The sequence below is a fragment of the Meriones unguiculatus genome (assembly GCF_030254825.1).
Source record: "Meriones unguiculatus strain TT.TT164.6M chromosome 13 unlocalized genomic scaffold, Bangor_MerUng_6.1 Chr13_unordered_Scaffold_34, whole genome shotgun sequence".
Taxonomy (NCBI): domain Eukaryota; kingdom Metazoa; phylum Chordata; class Mammalia; order Rodentia; family Muridae; genus Meriones; species Meriones unguiculatus.
The window spans coordinates 1,706,307-1,726,034 of NW_026843646.1; positions in this window are offsets into that span (position 1 = coordinate 1,706,307).

Consider the following 19,728-nt stretch of genomic DNA (forward strand, 5'->3'; position numbering starts at 1 on the left):
TTTAGTCAACTGTCTCATAACAACCAAAAAGAAAAATACTACATCTCTATACTTTTTCTAGTTTACTGTAATACTCTTTATCATAATTACTACTGATATAATTTCATGGTATTATTATATGTATTGTTATAATAAGATATATATAATATAATGCAAATCAAAATTTGATATCTAACTTATGTAAAATCCATTCATGAAAATGCAGATATTAAATTTCAAGAGGCTTTGAAAGTAGGAAAGTGAAAAAATGATGTAATGTTAATTCTTACATATAAACAAACAAAATAATTAATTGATGCCTCCTATGTATAATTTTACAAAGTTTTGGTTACTGGAATTTAAAAATATATATACAGATTACATACACAAACAATATCTATCTGTCTATGTATCTATCTATCTAACTACCAATCTAGATATAGATAAATATACCAATATAATGCAATTTCTATATAGGCACCAGCTTAATTTCTCTATGTTCAGTGAGTTGTGTGAGCGATAGCAACTTGCAGTGAATTTATGGAGAGCAAATTATAATATTGACAAATGTGTGCATTGTTTGGGCATTCCAATAAGACTCCTTTATCCACCTCCTCAAGTAGATATAACCCGGTCTTCATTTGATGATGAGTGACATCCTGTTTGGACTCTCATATTATTTCATTTGGATCACCTCAAGATATGTATATATTTTAGGAAGTTTCTGCTGTATTAAGTTACTACAGTAGCATTAACAAAACACTTATTTTTAGCTGTCTCTCTTCATATTATTTTCCTTAATGACTTCTTCCCTTCCCACATCCAAATGATTCTCCTTTCTGAGACCATCTTCCATCTATAAATCACTATTTTATTGCCCTATCTTTGGGAGATCTATTTACTTCTTCTCAAACACTAGTCCCTCATTCTGTGTGTATCCTACATGGTTATACATACTGTAGGTTGCTTATCATTCACTTTACAAGTAATATTAACATGTAAGTAGATACATGCCATATTTGCATTTTTGAACTTGTGTTACTATACTCAGACTGATTTTTTTCTAGTTTACCTGTAGATATGCATTTACTTTGAAATTTCATGATTTATTTTGTAAAAGGACTGATTAATATTTTGTTGTATAAATGTCCACGTTTTCTTTAGCTATTCTTCCCTTGATGGACATCTGGGCTATATCCAATTTCTGGAAGTGTTGATTAGAGCAGTCATAAACATGTTGGCACAAATGTTTACATAGAAGGATGAAACATTCTTTGGATATATGCCCAAGACTGGTATAGCTGGATCTTGAGGCATAACAACTCCTATTTTGCTGAGGAAGAGCCATAAATATGTCCTTAGCGGCTAAAAATGTTTGTACTCCTACTAGCGATGTCTGAATATTCTTAACCATTGTGACTCTCTTTAGACCATATCTCAAACCACTTTTGGTTTCCATTTCCCTGATGACTATGGATCTTACACAGATTTTTAAATGTTTCTCAGCCATTTGAATTATTTCTTTCAAGAATTCTCTTCTGGTATCTTCTTCTATTTCTTTCTTCAGAGACTGAAAGTTTTTTTCATACACATCTTTGACTTGCTTGATTAGAGTTACATCAAGGTACTTTATGTCCTTTGTGGCTATTAAAAAGCCACATTCAGTGCAATTCTCTTAAAAATTCCAGATTATTCTTGACAGATTTTTAAAGGACAATTTTCTGCTTCAATAGAAGCACAAACAAACCATGACAGCTAAAACAACCCTAAATAAGAACTGCTAGAGGTATCAGCCATTCAAATATTAACTTGAACTACAAAACTATAGCAGAAAGTAACAGCATGTTATTGGCAAAGTAACAAACACTTTGGTCAATGATGATATTGAAGACCCAGGCAGAAATTCCCAAACCTGTGGACACTTGATAGTTTTAAAATAAGAAATATTGGAATAAACACTGGAAAAAGGGCAGCATTTTCAACACATTGTTGTTTTCAAACTGGAAGTATGCATATAAAATAATTCAAATAGATCCCTATCTATCATGCTGCACAAAACTCACCAAAAAAATAGATTGAAGAACTCAGTAAAATCAAGAAATAGAAAATCTGATGGATGAGAAATTAAGAATAACCTTGAATTCACTCCCTGAAATGAAAAAGACGTGCTAAACACAATAGCACTTGAGAGTGCCTTTTTCATGTTTTGGACTGTGTTGGAAAGCCTTATCACTTGAGTTTTTGCTTGACCTCTTCAGTTTTTTTTATTTTCTAAGTTAATCTCAGTTTTAATTTTATTGAATAATTTTCTAACTTTATCTCAGACTCAAGAAGCAAGATGGCGTTGCCATTTTCATAACTTATAAAATAGGTTTTCAATCAAAATTAATCAAAAGAGATGGGGAAGAAAACTTTATACTCATCAAAGGAAAAATCCACCACAACAGCCACTCAATATAATGAACATCTACAGTGCAAATGCAAGGGCAGGCTCATTCATAAAAGAAATATTACTAAAACTTAAATCACACATTGAATCCTACACATTAATAGTAGGAAACTTTAACACCGACTTTCTCCAAAGGACAGATCATCTGGTTTCCGCCTTCCACCTTCCCGATGGTGAGTGCTCTCTGTCACGAACAACTCCACATTTGGCTAAGGCCGAGGATCTGGCTTGCTTCCATGTATGTGGACCTATCTGCATTGCCCCCGTGGCACGCCTGGGTTGGCTACCCAGAGGCTATTTAAGCTGTGGGCTGGCTTTCCCCGGGGTCCGAGGATTGTTCAATGTTCCTGAATAAACTGCATTGAAAAAAAAAAGACAGAAACTAAATGGGGAAATAAAGAAACTAACAGACGTCTTTAATCAAATGGGCCAAACAGATACCTCCAGAATATTTCTCAGAATATTTCTCATGGAAACATCTCCAAATTTGACCATATAATCAGTCACAAACCAAGCCTCAGCAGATATAAGAAGATTGAAATAACTCTGTGAATCTCATCAGACAACCATAGGTTAACTTCAACAACAAGAGAAATGCCATTGGGTCAGGGAAGAAACATAGACAGAAGTTAAAGCCTTTCTAGTTTTCAATGAAAATTAAGGTACAACATACTCAAACTTATGAGACACAATGAAAGCAGTGCTAAAAGAAAAGCTCACAGCATTTTAAATAATGGCGTGCCTGTATAAAGAAAATGGAGAGATCCCATGCTAGTAATTTAGCAGCACACTTGAAAGTTCCTAACAGAGGGAGGTAAATACACCAACATAGAGTAGATGACAGGAAATATTCAAACTTGGAGCTGAAATCAATACATTGGAAACAAAGAGATTGATACAAAAAAAGTCAATAAAACAAAAAACTGTTTATTTGAAAAAAAATCGACAAGATAAATAAACCATTACCCAAACTAACTTAAACGCAGAGGGAGCTTATCCAGATCAACAACAACAGAAACTAAAGGGGGACATAACTAAAGAATTCCAAAAAAATCATTAGGAATTCCAAAAAAATAATTAGGTCTTACTTCAAAAGCCTGTATTCCACAAAATTCAAAAATCTAAAGTAAACAAATGATTTTCTGGATAGATTTCACCTACAAAAGCTAAGTCAAGATCAGAAAAAAAGTTTAAACATTCCAATAACCACTAAGAAAATAGAAGGAATCATCAAAAATCCCCCCCCCCGCCCCACAAAGACACAAAAACCTGCCTAGGTCCAGATGGTTTTAGCACAAAATTCTGCCACACATTAAAAAAGAGCTAATACAAATATTCTTCAAACTGTTCCATAAAATAGAAACAGAAGGAACATTGCCAAATTCATTATATGAAGCCACAGTCACCCTGACACCTAAGCCACACAAAGACCCAACAAAGACCGTGAATTTCAGACCAATTTCATTCAAGGACTTCGATGCAAAAAAATTCTCAATAAAATTCAAACTGAATCCAAGAACACATCATAACCATCATTCCAGGGATGAAGGATGGTTAAACATACAAAACATCATCACCGTAATCTACTATATTAACAAACTCAAAGAAAAATATCACATGATCAGATGCAGAAAATGTCTGCATCTGATCCAACTACCCCATTATGATGAAATTCTTAGAGATATTAATAATACAAGGTCTATATTTAAACATAATAAAGGCTATATACACCAAGCTTATTGCAAGCATCAAACTAAATGTAGAAAACTCAAAGCAATTCCACTAAAATCTGGGACAGAAGAAGGATGCCCACTCTCTCCATACCTCTTCAATATAGTACTTTTAAGTTCTAGCTAGAGTAATAAGACAACTAAGGGCATCAAGGGCATAATAAAACCAGCAAGGAAGAAGTAAAAATATTGCTATTTCCAGGTGAGGTGGTAGTGTATGTAAGAGACCCCAAACATTCCACCAGAAAACTCCTATAGATGATAAACAGCTTCAGCCAAGTAGCTGGATACAGGATTTATTTAAAAACAAAAACAGTAACTCTCCTGTATGCAAGGGCATATGTGCAGAGAAAGAAATTAGGGAAACTATACCATTCATAATAGCCACAATTACTATAATGTATTTTGATGTGACTCTAACCAAATAAGGGAAAGACCTGTATGTAAAGAACTTCAAGTGTCTGATGAAATAAACTGAAGATGATGTCAGAAAATGGACAGATCTCTCTATCTCCTGGATCTGTAGGAATAACATAGTGAAAATGGCCATTTAACCAAAGGCAATCTACAGATTCAATGCAATCTCCATCAAAATACCAGCACAGTTCTTTTCAGACCCCGAAAGAACAATTCTAACCTTCATATAGAAGAACAAAATACCCCTAACAGCTTAAACAATCCTAGACAATAAAAGAACTTCTGGAATTATCTCAATCCCTGACTCAAAGTTATACTACACAGCAATAGTAATAAAAACTGCATGGTACTGTTAGAGAGATTGACAAGTTAGTTTTTCAATGGAATTGAATCAAAGACCCAGAAATAAACCCTTATACCTTTGGTCAATTGATTTTTGACAAAGAAGCCAAACTGTACAACGGAAAAAAGACAGCATCTTCAGAAATGTCTCTGCATGTAGAAAAAAATGCAAATAGATACATATTTATCTCCCTGCAAAAAAAAAAAAAACCCTTTCAAATCCAAGGTGGTCAGAAACCTCAATATAACAACAGATACACTAAATCTGTTAGAAGAGAAAGTTGGGAAAAGCCTTGAACTCATTGGTGCAAGAGACAACTTCCTGAACAGAACACCAACAGATCAGGCACTAAGATCAACAATTAATAAATGGGACCTCATGAAACTGAGAACTTCTATAAGGAAAAAAAGAAAAACACTATCAATGGAACTAAATGTCATTCTATATATTAGGAAGAGAAGATCAGTCCTATTTTCAACAAAGTGTTAATATCCAAACTATACAAAGGACCCAAGAAATCAAACACCAATAAAAAATGACCCAATTAAATAATTTGCACAGAATTAAACAGAATTTTCAACAGGGAAATCTTGAATGGCTTAGAAGCACTTAAAGAAATGTTCACCTTCCCTCAGCATCAGAAAAATGCATGTCAAAATGACTTTGAGATTCCATCTCATACCAGTCTGAACAGCTAAGATCAAATTCTCAAGTTACAGCACATCCTGGTTAGGATGAAGACAAAGGGGAACATGCCTTCCTTGCTGGTGTGAGTGTAAACTTTTACAAGCACTGGTGCTTTTTCAGAAAATTGGGAGGAGATTACATCAAGACCCATCTACACCACTACTGCATATATACCCAAAAGATGCTCAACAAGAAGGACAACCTAATCAACTACTTTCATAGAAGATTTATTTGTAGTAGCCAGAATCTGGAAACAACCTAGATATCCCAGAACTGAAGAATGGATAAAGAAACCGTGGCACATTTACACAACGGACTACTACTCAGCCATTAAAAACAAAGCAATCACAACATTTCTAGGAAAATGGGTGGAACTGGAAAAGATCATCCTGAGTGAGGTAACACAGATCCAGAATGACACACACGGTGTGTACTCACTTACATGTGGATTTTAGCTACATCATATAGGATAAGTATACTATGAGGCACAGACCCATAGGAGATAAGCAACATGGAGGATCCAAGGGAGGATGCATAAATCTCACTTGGTTGTAGAGTCAGCATGGACACAAGTAGTGGTTGAAGAGAGGGAACAAAGCAGGAGAGGGGATGTAGATAGTTAAGAGAGTGGAGATCAGAAATGGAGAAAAAGGACAGAAGGCTTTTAGGGAAATGTCCTGAGGGTGTTGTATCTCTATGACAAGCTGGAGATCTAACTCAGAATAGACTCCTGGGAGGATATGAGGGAAATTCAAGCAGAGATTCCTAATAGCAGAGTCCATAAAGACTGAAGAGTGCACCCTCTAACTAGAGTAGTCTCCTAGTACAGGGAGGGGAACACCAACACACCCTCAATAAATTCAATCCCAAATTTACCCTGCCTTCAAGATGCGTAGGAAAAATGATAGAGCAGTTAGAGCTGAGAGTGAAGGAATACCCAACCAATGCCTGTCCCAACTAAATTCCCATATTATGGGAGAGTGGCCACCTCTGTTACTATAAATGATACTCTGCTAAGCTTCCTTACAGGAGCCTGTGAGATGTCCTCTGAGAGACTCTATGTAATAGTGCCTCAAAACATATCTTGAAATCAATAGGCCAACATATGACAATGAGTAGGAAGTCTTGTGAAAAACTGGGAGGAAAGAGAGAAGTACCTGGAGGTGACAGGAGCTCCACAGGAGGACCAACAGAGCAAACCAACAGACCAACCGGGCCCCAGAGATGCTATGTGAGACATATGCATCAACCAAGATGCATGCAGCAACTGCACCTAGGCCCCTCCTAAAATGTAGTAGATGGGAAGTTTAGGAATCTTGTGAGTCTGCTAGTGAGGGAAGTGAGGTCTGAATTGAACACTGACTAACTTGCCAGCTTTTTGATCACTTCCCTCTCATGGGACTTCCTTGACAGACTACAAGTGAAGAGGACATGCTATTTCCTAATGCAACTTGATGATCTAGGTTGTATGGGAAAGGGGTTTCCCTTTACTGAGGAACAAGCAAGGGTAGAAGGATCAGCGAGAAAGGCAGGGAAGGTGAGACTGAGAGGGGAGGAGGAATGGGGCTACAACCATGATGTAAAGTTAATAAAAATAAACTTAAAAACAGAAGGAATATAAGAACAATAGGAAAAATGGTAGATTATTGAATCTATTCTTATAGATGTTTGGATATTTACACCAAAATTAAGCTCATAATACATTGGTATAGATAATTTGTATAATGATACAAAATTAAGGTTATGTTTTGAGCTTTCTGTGAACAGGATTTGACAAAGGTAACCATAGGTCAAGAGGTGAACCTAAAACAAGCTGACAGAGATTAAAGAGCAGGAGGGACTTTGAGTTGAGGGGTATTGAAGACAGTTTGGAGAAGAAGAAAGGGGTTATCTTTAAACTCTGGCTTTCAGCCTTCAGCCCTTAGCTCCCTGATTTTGGGGGCTTTGACCTAGCAAGCCTTCAGCCTCTATTTTTTTGGCCTTTTCATCTTGGGTGTTAGTTGATCTACTGACTCTATTGGGATTTATTTCCCATCTGGACCTGAGCTGGGAAGTAATGTCAGCTGGGTGCTTTCTCTTCTTCTCTGAGTTAGAAGGTTTTCACTGCAGCATATGGCCTCTGACTCTTTATTGGTAAAATTGAATGTTTGGGATTTTCATTTTTGTTTATAACAACATTTGCCATTCAAAACATTCACCCAACATTCTGCCTGAACTGCTACAGCATAAAAAATTCATCTGATCATGGTAATTATGAGAAAAAAGGTTTATATTTAAAAGATAATGTCATGTTCACCTGCTATGCCTAGATCATGAGACGTTCCCCGCCCTCCAAGAGACCACCAGGAATATGAGTCTGATGTAAACACACAAGGGTTTTTATTCAAGCTTGAGCTTAAGCCATCAATCATGCCTGACACAGCAATTCAGAGAGACCCAAGCCTAGAGAGGGTAGAGTTTTTAAGGAAAACCACAAGCAGGGAATTCCAAGCCTTGGCATTACACAGTTGGGTAAGAAGTGAGTAGGTAGATTGACCTTTAAGCTGATTGTTTCGGGCCAGTTGGACAATCCATAAGGAGGAAACAGGCTATTGAAAAAGGAAGACTTTGACCTGGCAATGCCCTGAACTATGTATGAAGTTTTATTTCACTGGTTGGCTCCAGGTACGGGGCCTAATTATTCTTGCCAAGTTCATCCTGTGGGCCTATTTGCTGTTGCAAAGTTTCCCCTGGAGTTTTTCACTTGCCAGTTTTCTTCTATAAGCATTTTTATTTGCTAAGTTCCTTGGGGGAGAACTTGGGTCACCTAAAGGACAGGGACATTCAAAATGGTGTCTGAAAAACAAGATGGTGTTAGTTCTGCCCTTCCTCTCTCACCTATTGTATTTCAGTTGGTGTCGACATTTAAAGATTTGTGTGTTTGGTTGTGTTAAAGGAGGGTCTCTTGTAGCCAGGTTGAAGTCAGAGTATAGAATTGAGGCTAATGTTGAATCTCTGGTCTTCTGACCTCTGCCTCTCAGGTAATGAGATTACAGGAAGGGACCAACATACATAGTATATGTGGTGCTAGAGATGAAAGCCAGGGCTTTCTACATGCCAGACAAATCCTATACTAACTTAAATACATCTGCAGGCCTACGTCATGTTGTTTAAAGAACAGAGTTAAGTCCATAAGAGAGCTTTCAGGCTGTTTCCTGGGGACTGGGTTTCCAGCTTGAGTCAGTTTAGTGGGAGTCACATGTCTCCACAGGGAAAATTCAAAGTTCCTCCTCCCTTGAGTGAGTGACCAGAGTGCTGTGAGAACAAAAACAGAAATATAAAAGAAAAGAACCTGATAGGTACCAGGTATGGGGGAGAATAAAGTTATTATAGATGTGAGGAAGAATGTAGACAGAGCAGAGCAGGGACACCTGGAAGAATCCAAAGTGAACGTGACCCTGGGCCATGTGAATAAACTGAAAAAATAAAAATAAAAAATAAAGGAATGACTGGGGTAGTTTTCCAGATCAGCAGACCTCTGTCCTCAGCTCCAACCACAGCCCCCAGAAATGATTAAAGCACTGGCCTGCCATTATTAGAAGTTTTTTATTTACATACGAGGATGCTATTTTTTGAGACAGATTCTTGGAAAGAACTTGACTTACTTGACATACTTTGTAGAAAAGGCAGGCCTTGACCTCACATAGATCAACCTCCCTCTTCTAGACAGAGTGCTGGTGTTATAGGCATGTGTCAACCTGCTAGGCTCTGATTTTTTGTTTTAATTTAATTTAATGTATGTGGGGCATTGTTTTGTTTTGTTTGAGACATGGTGCCTCTGTGTATCATTGCCAATCCAGGAATCTCATTGTAAGTCAGGCGGACCTTGAATTTATAGAGATTCACCTTCATCAGCCTGTCAAGTGCTGAGACTAAGGATCTGTGCTACCATGCCTGACATGACTTTCTTTTTTTTTCTCCATAATTTTATTTTTCTCATTAGTTACATTTTGTTAATTCTGTATCCCAGCTGTATCCCTCATTCCCTCCCTAATCCCACCCTCCCTCCCTCATCTCCTCCCTGCCCCTTTCCAAGTCCACTAATAGGGGAGGACCTCCTCCCCTTTCATATGACTCCCTTTTGTCAGGTATTTTCAGGACTGGCTGCAAAGTCTTCCTCTGTGGCCTAACAGTACTGCTCCTCCCTTGGGAGGTGGGGAGGTCAAAGAGCCAGTCATTGAGTTCTTGTTAGAAATAGTCCTTGTTCCCCTTACTATGGGAAACCAATTGATTACTGAGTTATCACGGGTTGCACCCGAGCAGAGGTTTTAGGTTTTATCCTCTCATGGACTTTGGTTGAGTGTCCATCTCAGAAAAGACCCTGTGCCCAGATAAGTTTGGTCCTTGTGGAGCTCCTATCCTTTCCACATCAAACTCCCCTTCTTTCATATGATTCCCTGCACTCTGCCGAAGGTTTGGTTGTGAGTCTTAGTATCTATTTTGGAGCACTGCTAGGTAGAGTCTTTCAGATGCTTTCTGCGGTAGACTCCTGTCATACGTTCAATGCATATCCCATTTGCCTTTCTAAATGAGGATAGATCATCATACCCCATGTCCGCTTTCTTGATTATCTTCTTTAGGTGTATAGATTTCATTATGTTTATCCTATCTTTTAGGCTGACATGACTTTCTAATAGCCTAGTTGAAGTCACAGTATGTGATTTCAGATATATATCTAGACATGTGGGTATGAAAGCCCTTGTTTTATTAGGCAAGGTTTCTCTCTGTAGTCTTGCATATCCTGGACTTGCTTTATAGACCAGGGTGATGTTTAACTCACACAAAACAGCATAGTTGTGCTTCCTGGAGATCTGGGATTATAGATATGTACAACCATGTCTGGCTCAGATTTTGTGTATATATATATATGATTAAAACAATATTTATTAAATATGTATATTAACTACATTATGTATTTATTATTTTATATAAATATATTAAAATATAGATTGAATAAATATATTTATATACATATATTCACATATATGTATATTTATATTATATACATGGATGATTTGGTATTTTTGAGACAGTGTTTCTCCTTTTACCCATGGCTGTCTTGGACTAGATCTATAGAATAACCTGACCTTGAACTGACAGAGACTGGCCTGCTGCAGTCTGCCAGAGTGCTGGTCATAAAGGCCTGTGCCACCAAACCTGGCTCAGATTTTTATTTGTTTGTTTTAATCTTATTTTTTGTTTTGCTTTGTTTTGAATAGCAGATTTCTCTGTGTAGGCCTGTCTGTCCTGGACTCTCTTTGTCAACCAGGCTGACATTGAAATCACAGAGATCGGCCTGTGTCTGATTCTCGTGTGCCTGGATTAAAGGCTTGTGCAATCACGTCTGGCAAGACTTTAGACTGTTATGAATTTTTGGAGGAGCGTTCCTTATATACTAAACTTTTTATAAGATTTATGAGTGGGTGAATGAGGGGACCTCTGATTATATTACCTGTGTGTGCATGTGTGTGTGTGCATGCACAGACATTAAATCAGACATCGCTGACATCCTTACAGTCCATTTTTGATCAGAGCTTTTGTTCTCCTTATTAAATTTTATTTTATTTTTTTAGAAAAGTATCTCTTAGCGTTCTTGTGTGTAAGAGGGAGTCAGATGCACTGGAACTGGATTCACAAACAGTGAATTGTGGATTGAACCTAGGTCCATCTGGAGCAGCAGGCACTGCCTTAACGACTGAGCCATCACTCCAGCAGTTCGTCATGTAATTTTAAAAATGGAGCATTAATCACTGTCACACAAAATCGCTACAATTCATCTGATAGTGGGATTTTGGGGTGAAAAAAGCTCAGAGCCCGCCTGCCACTGCCTGCAGGAATGCTGAGACGACGGGGTGTGCCGCCACACTCAGCTCTTTAAAAAATACATTTAAAAGAGATTTATTACCTGTGTCTGACTCCCAATGACGTAATCAAAGGGGCAGAGACCCAAAGACCCTTCATAAGCTACTGGCACTGAAATTAGCAGCAACCCCTTCTCCAGCTCCCAGGGACTGGACATTTTTTACTGTATCAGCAGCAGGAACAGCTCCTGTGTGTTGAGTTCTGGGTCAGGGGGCGTGGCAATGACGTCACAAAGCTCCTGGACAACCGTGATCCCACAAACACTATGGCATACCTGGGAGACACCGGGACCACAGGACAGGCTGTATGGGCTCTGGACGACGGTGTGCCACAGACCAGCAAAGGTGTGAGGAGTCTACAGGTACCTACTTCCGGACTCCTCGTTAGTGAACGCTGGCACGTGGTGCTGGGAACCGCACAAGGGGAATTCTGGGATTTGTAGGCGGCACCCGAGCCATACGTCATTCTGTAGCCAAGGAGAGACGTAGAGGCGTGACTGCAAGCAATCAGTATGCATCGCGCCGCCTGGACACCTTTTTTGTAGTTCTCAGGTATAATCCCAGAAGTCCTTGCTCGGGAGCCATGTTTGTAGTTCTTAGGCAGGTGGCCCTCTGCCGCAATGCATCTTGGGACTGTAGGTACTGAGTTGGAGCTGAGTTGGGAGCGCTCCAATTTCAGAAACAAAGGGATAAAAGTCCCCCGTGACTAGAAGATTTGTGTTTAAATTTCAGTAGTGGGGGCCAGGGAGATGGCTGGAAGTGGGAGGTGGGGAAGTAGGGTGACCTCAAGCCTCCACGCCAGGATGTCTTCGCTCTCTTCAGGGCGGATATAGAATCGAAGCCAGAAGGGACGGGACTTCCGTGATAGGTGCGCCAATATCGCGGACCGCATTCCCACGTTAGCATCCTTCCTCTCCCAAACTGTTTGACAGAGTTGCACATCACGAGCCCGCTGTCCATTTGTCAGCTCGTGCCTGGGGCAGAACTGTAGGCAGAGGAATGGCGAGAAGAGAGGGGCACAGCTCTCCCGCTCCCACCATGCCTGCATGCATCCTGGGAGAAATGGGTGTACGCCGCCCTCCCCCACGTCCCCCCTCTCCCGCCAAACTCGGGGTCAGGTTGTGCACGACCTAGTATAGGGTGTTCTGGCGCCCTCTCCTGGCCTGTGGATGTATGAGCAATCAGGAAACTATAAATAATGTTTAGGGTGCTGGGGGCTGAGTAGGTAAGGTGCTCTGTGTTTAGTGGTTATAGTGCTGGGGACTTAGTTCATAAGGCTCTAGCCACATCTGCTGTCCTGAAGGCATACACACATGGGCAAATAGAAAAAGTAAGAGGAGGAGGAGGAAGAAGAGGAAAGGAAGGAAGGAAGGAAAGAAAGATATCTGATCTTTTTTTTTTGTTGTTTGTTTGTTTTTTCATAAAACACCCAGCTAATTGAAACATGGTACTATTTGGTGTTTATTTGTTGAACTTGAACCAATGTACACAGGTAAATGTTCAGGTATTCTGTAGTGGTTTTTCTGCATGGTGAATAAAATATTTTCAGCTAGAAGTAAGTTGTGGAACACGGTGAAGGAATACATTATATTTACAGACTGTATCAAATAAAAATGATTTGATGAACTTTTCAGAGGAAGCTTCTCATATTAAAAAACAAGAACCATCCCTCTCTTAAAGCATTTTCTCGAGGCACTGACACCCTCCCAGTACCCAGGAGACTCTTACTTCCAGAAATACTGGATTGACAATTTTGATTGCTCATTTCCTGCTTTCCTATGTGGAAATCATACAGCATACCCAGCAAATGGGGATGAGAAGGGAAAGGGAAGAGAAAATAAAGGAAAGGGAAGGGAAAGTAAAGGTAAGGAAAGAAAAGGGAAAAGGGAAGAGAAAGGGAATGGAAAGGATGGGAAAGGAGAAGGGAAGGGAAAAGGAAAGTGATGGGAAAGGAAGGGAAAGAAAGGGAAAGGGAAGAGAAAGAAAAGGGAATGAAAAGGATGGGAAAGGGGAAGGGAAATGAAAGAGAAGGGGGAAGGGCAACAGAAGGGATGGGAAGGGGAAGGGGAGGGAAAGGGAAGGGAAAGGGGAACAGAAGAAATTGGAAAGGGTAGGTAAGCAAAGTAAAGGGAAGGGGCAGGGATAAGGAAAGGGAAGGGAAGGTGAAGGGAAGGGATGGGAAATGGATGGGAAGGGAAAGGAAACGGGAAGGGAAGGGGAACAGAAAGAATGTGAAAGTGAAGGAAAGGGGAGGGGGAATGAAAGGGACAGGAAAGGGAAGCAAAAGGGAAAATGAATTGAAGGGAAGGGAAAGGAAGGAAAGGGGGAAAGGGAAGGGAAATGGTACAAGACTGGAAGGAAAGAGAAAAGAAAGGAAAGGGAAAGGAAATGGAAAGTGGATGAAAAGCACAGGGAAAGAGAAGGAAAAGGGAAGGGAAGGGAGATGGAAAGGAGGGGAAGGGAAAGGGAACAGAAGAGAAGTGGAAGGGGAGGAAGGGAAGGGAATGAAAGGGAAGGGAAAAGTAAGGGAAAGGGGAAAAAGAAAGGAAGAAAATGAAAGAGAAGGGAAGGGGGACGTAATGGATGGGAAAGGGAAAGGAGAGGAAGGGAATAGAAGGAATGGGATAGGGAAGAAAAGGGAATGGAAAGAGAAGGGAATAGAAGGGATGGGATAGGGAAGAAAAGGGAAAGGAAAAAGAATAGGCAGGGAAAGGGATGGGGAAGAAAAAGAAAGGGGAAGGGAAAAGAGGGAAAGGTAAGAAAGGGGAAAGGGAAAAAGGAAGGGATTGGAATGGAAAAGGAAAGGGAAGGGAAAAGAAAAAAGGGAAAGGAGAAGAACAGGGAGGAGAATGGATGGGAGGAAAAGGGAAGGGAAAGGAATGGGAAAGGGAAGTGAAGGGGAAAGGAAGGGAGGGGTGGAAAGGGAAGGGAAGGAAAGGAAATTAAGGGAAAGGAAAGAAAGGAAGGAACAGAATGGGAAGAAAAGGAACAATGATTATAGCTCTGTGGTAGTGTACATGCTTTGCATGGGTGAGGCACTGAGTTCAATAATGAACACTGAAGGAAAAGGGGAGCAGTGCAAGGGTAAAATACAACATGGGTTAATCTCAGTTTATGAATCAAAGTGGAAAATAAGCCATTTTTAAAAATAAGACATTTTTTAAATGTCTTATTCTATTTATATGCCATTCTACAACCAAGAAAATCATACAGACAAAAAGCAGATCTGTAACCAGGAGAAAACAAGGTCAAAACAGAATGCAAAAGAGCATAAAAGGACTTTTGTTTAGTTTTGTTTTTCAAGACAGAACTTCTCTGTGTAGCCTTGGCTATCCTGGGATCTCTGTTTAGACCAGCCTGGCCTCGAACTCACAAAGATTTGACTGCAGATGCCTCCATGAGTGCTGGGGTTACAGGCATGCACCACCATGCCCTGCTTTATAAGAGTACTTTTTATAGGGAAGAAAATGTACAATAACTTGGTTGTGGTTGTGATTATACTATTGTATATAATTGCTTAAAGCCACTGAACTGTTTGCCTAATTTTTTGCACAAAGATTATGCTTGAATAGATCACACAATTTTTATAAAAATATAACAGTAAAAAAGTATACATTTCACACTTCAGATTATAATTCATGCAAGAGTCTAAGTTTCATTTAAAAAAACAAAAGGAAAGAAAGAAATCTTCCCTTTGTTCATGTGGTCAGAAAATGGCCAAAGCCAAACATATTGTATCAGAAACTGTGGGTTAAAGTTGAAGGAACAAACTGTCCTTGAGCATTAAGATGGAAAGGGAGTGAGGGTGAAGATGCCTAATTGTGAGGTCAGAGCATGAGCACAGTGTGGCCACAGAATCCATCATAAGCATAAGCACATTGGGGAGATCCTGTGTGGTGGCATCCTAACATTGGCTTTTATATCCAACAGGGCTGGAAATGAGGGAGGAGGATATGAAATGAAGAAATAGCCTCAGTAAGGAGAGAAAATGAGTCCCTATAAACAACAGCAAAAATGAACAAGGTGTGTGTGTGTGTGTGTGTGTGTGTGTGTGTGTGTGCAAAGCCTGATTTCTCATTGTTTGAGAAGACCATTACAACATGAAAAATACAAATGCTAGATTTCTAGGCTGAATTCAGAAGTACTGAATTAGTTCACAGTTTTCAATGTGCACAGACAGAAATGTAGATATATGTGAAAATATGGGTAAATATATCCTCTAGCTCCACATGATGAAAACCTGGGAATACTTGTAACTCAACAGTAATAAAGATGCTAGCTGGGAGAAATTAGTCTCCACTGAGAGAAAGCAGGGTTCCCTAGAGGAATAGTTGATTACAGGGCCACACTTGTTTATTATGTAAGCAGCCACATATTAGACACTCTCCACAAAGGAGAAGAAATGTGTGTATGTATGCCAGAAATACCTTACATTGAAAAATAGTGCTACCTCAAGATCCAGCTATACCACTCCTAGGCATATATCCAAAAGATGCTCAAGTATACAACAAGGGCATTTGCTCAATCATGTTTGTAGCAGCTTTATTTGTAATAGCCAGAAGCTGGAAAAAACCCAGATGCCACTCAGTTGAGGAATGGATATGAAATTGAGGTACATTTACAGGATGGGATATTACTCATCAATTAAAAACAAGGAAATTGTGAAATTTGTGAACAAATAGTGGGAACTGGAAAATATCACCCTGAGTGAGGTATCCCAGAAGAAGAAAGACACACAGGGTATATCACTCATAAGAGGATATTAGACATATAATATAGGATAAACATACTAACATCTGTACAAATAAATAATTTTATCACCAACGAGGACTCTGGCTAAGATGCCCAATACTCATTCAGCAAGGCAAAGAGAATAGATATCAGAAGAGGGAGAAAACAGGGAACAGGACAGGAGCCTATCACAGAGGGAATCTGCAGAGTATCAGAGATGATGTTGAGACTTATAGCCAAATTTTGGGCATAGTGCAGGAAATCTTATGAAAGAAGTGTATATGACCTGGAGAGGACAGGAGCTCCACAAGGAGAGTAAGAGAACAAAAAATTCTGGGCAGAGGGGTCTTTTCTGAGACTGGTACTCCAACCAAGGACCATTCATGGAGATAATCCTGCACAGATGTAGCCCATGTCACTTCAGTGTCCAAGTGGATTCCATAATAATGGAAGAGTCCCAGGGACTGTCTCTGACATGAACTCAGTGGCTGGCTCTCTGATCATCTCCCTCTGAGTGGGGAGGAGCCTTACAAGGCCACAGAAGAAGAAAATGCATCCACTCCTGATGAGACCTGATAGACTAGGATCAGAAGGAATGGGAGGAAGACCTCCCCTATCAGTGGACTGGGGGAGGGGCAGGGGTGGAGAAGAGGGAGGGTGGGAAAGGAGGAGGAGCTCCAGGTGGGAAACAAAGTGAATAAACTGTAATTAATAAAAATATAAATAAAAAAGTAATGATGCTCAAAGAACAATGGAAATGGGACATGTCAAAAAGACACAGAAGTGACTGGAGAGATGGCCCAGAGGTTAAGAGCACTGGTTGCTCTTCCAAAGGTCCTGAGTTCAATTCCCAGCAACCACTTGGTGGCTCAAAACCATTTGTAATGAGATCTGCTACCCTCTTCTGGCCTGCAGGCATATGTGCAGGCAGAACCCTGTATAGATAAGAAAAATTCTTTAAAAAAAAGAGAGAAAAGGCAAAGAAGGCAAATATATGAGCTCTCATTGGTCAAATTACAAAACATTTTAAACATCAAAATGGTCTGAATATCTACATCCTCCCCAAATTCCTATGTTGAGGTCCTGATGCCTGAAGTAACAGAACTGCATGAGATCTTTGGGAGGTACTTAGGTCTTGGAGGTGAAGTCCTTATAAAGACGTTCATAACCTTATTAAAGAGATTCTATAAAATCATGTGGCCCTTTAGGCCACTGAGGCTAAAGTGAGAACTGGACTGTAGACAAGCATGCCACCAAGTAGACTTCATATTTTAACTTTAGACTTTCCAGAGTTTACAACTGTGAACAGTAAAGCCTTTGTTTATGAATCATTTGTCATGTAGCCCTAGAAGACTAAATAATAATAATAATAATAATAATAATAATAGTACAGTCCAATACAGAAGGCACATAAATCATCAATCCATACTGATGTAAGAGCATGGCAAATGCATTAACATTCTGATGAGGACCAAGACACAGAGTGTCAGGGTACTTATGGGGGTGCAGGGTATTATCTCTGTAGTAGAAAAGCCTTGCAGATACGGATTACAAGTAATCAAAGTGAAAGTATGTACCACCTGATAAGACACAGTGTGTGAAACTGTTGTGATGTCCTTGTCTAAGTGTATGCAACAATCCATGAGAGCACAGAGAGCTGAGAGACCGTCTACAAAGATATCTTACCTGGGATACTAGATATATAATACATGATAACCATGGTACAACTCACAAATAAACTAACATAGAGGGTGCAAGAGAGGACACTTGATTCCCACTAAAAAGAGGAAATAAAATAGATATCACAGACATGAGAAGTGGAGGGAGAGAGAAAGTGGGTGGGGGAAGGAGGTGAAGAGAGGAACAGGACGGGGGATCGGGTGTGGGAAAGGTGGGGATGAGGGGTGAGAGGGCTAGGAGAGAAGGGAAATTGGTGTTGGGCATCTCTGAGACAAGATGAAGACCTGGAATTTTGGAGGTACCTGGGAAGATATGGGGCTCCTGTCTGGGGCTCCTAGCAGCAAGGATATTGAGACTGAAGTGGACACAGCTTGTAGCCAGTGGAGGGAGGGGGGCACCGTCAAACTCACAGAACACTTGACCCAAATTTCTTCACCTACAAGATATGCAGGGATAAAAGATGGAACAGAGATGGAAGAAATGGTAACCAATGACTGGCACAACTTGAGACCCAACCCATGGGAGAGACCCAACTTCTGACACTATTAATAATACTCTGCTATGCTTGTAGACAGGAGAATAGCATAACTATCATCTGAGAGGCTTCATCCAGCATGTAATGGAAACAGTTGCAGAGTCCCACAGACAGAAACATTAGGCAACAACTCAAGGAGTCTTGTGGAAGAGTCAGAGGAAGGAGTAAGGAGCTGGAGGGGTAGGACACCACAAGAACTACACAGCCAGCTCACCTGGGACAGTGGGGTCTCATAGAGACTGAACCACCAACAAAAGAACATGCCTGGAGTAGTCCTAGGCCCCCTACACATATGAAACTGATTGGCTGCTTGTCTTCAAGTGGGTCTCCTAACAACAAAAGCAGGAACTGTCTCTGCCTTGGACTCTGTTTCCCCCTTCTGGATTCCATTTCCCTAGCAGGGCTGCCTTGCCTTGCCTCAGTGAAAGCAGAGGTACTTAATCCTGATGTAACTTGATGTCCCAGGGCGGGTTGGTTGGGGGGGGTTTATGGGGAAAATGGGTGGGAAGGTGGAACTGGGAGAAGAGGAAGGAGTGGGGTTGTGAGTGGGATGTAAAATGAACACATAAATAAATTAATGAAGAAAAAATATAACTGACCTGTAGTTATCCAAAGTGACAAGATGAAAATGATGAAGGAAATGTTCCATATTGAAAGAGACTATAAAGACATAAAGAAACAATGCAACACTTAAATGTACCATCTTCCTTCGACTTATATGTGAGTAATATCATAGTCAACAAAACCCAAATTAAATGGAATACTGTGTCAGCATGAACTTCCTATTTTGATAACTGCACTGTCATGTAGGACAACGTTCTTGTTTGTAAAAAGTTGACACTAAACCATTCTGAGTGACAGGGCATCAGGTTATCAGCTTCCTCTCAAAATGTCAAAAGTAAAAAGCAATTAACTGTGTACCATACTTGGAACTTTTTTAAGTTACTGTTTCAAAATTATTGTGGGGGAAGCTGGGCATGGTTTCAATCCCAGCATTTGGAAGGCAGAGGAAGGATGATCTCTTTAGGTTCAAGACCAGCCTGGTCTATATAGGGAAGCCCAGGGCAGCCAGGGCTCTGTATATGGAATTTGTATCAAAACAAAAACAAAAAAATAAAATTGTTGTAGGGGGAAGATCAATGTAACTAAAAACTGAACAAGATTAAAACAAACTGATTCTCCACACTGGCAGTTTGGGTAAGACTATGTCTGTAAGAGATTGACAAGTGAAATGACACGACATTTTAGAGCAGCAAGAAGATTCTCTAAATACAGCA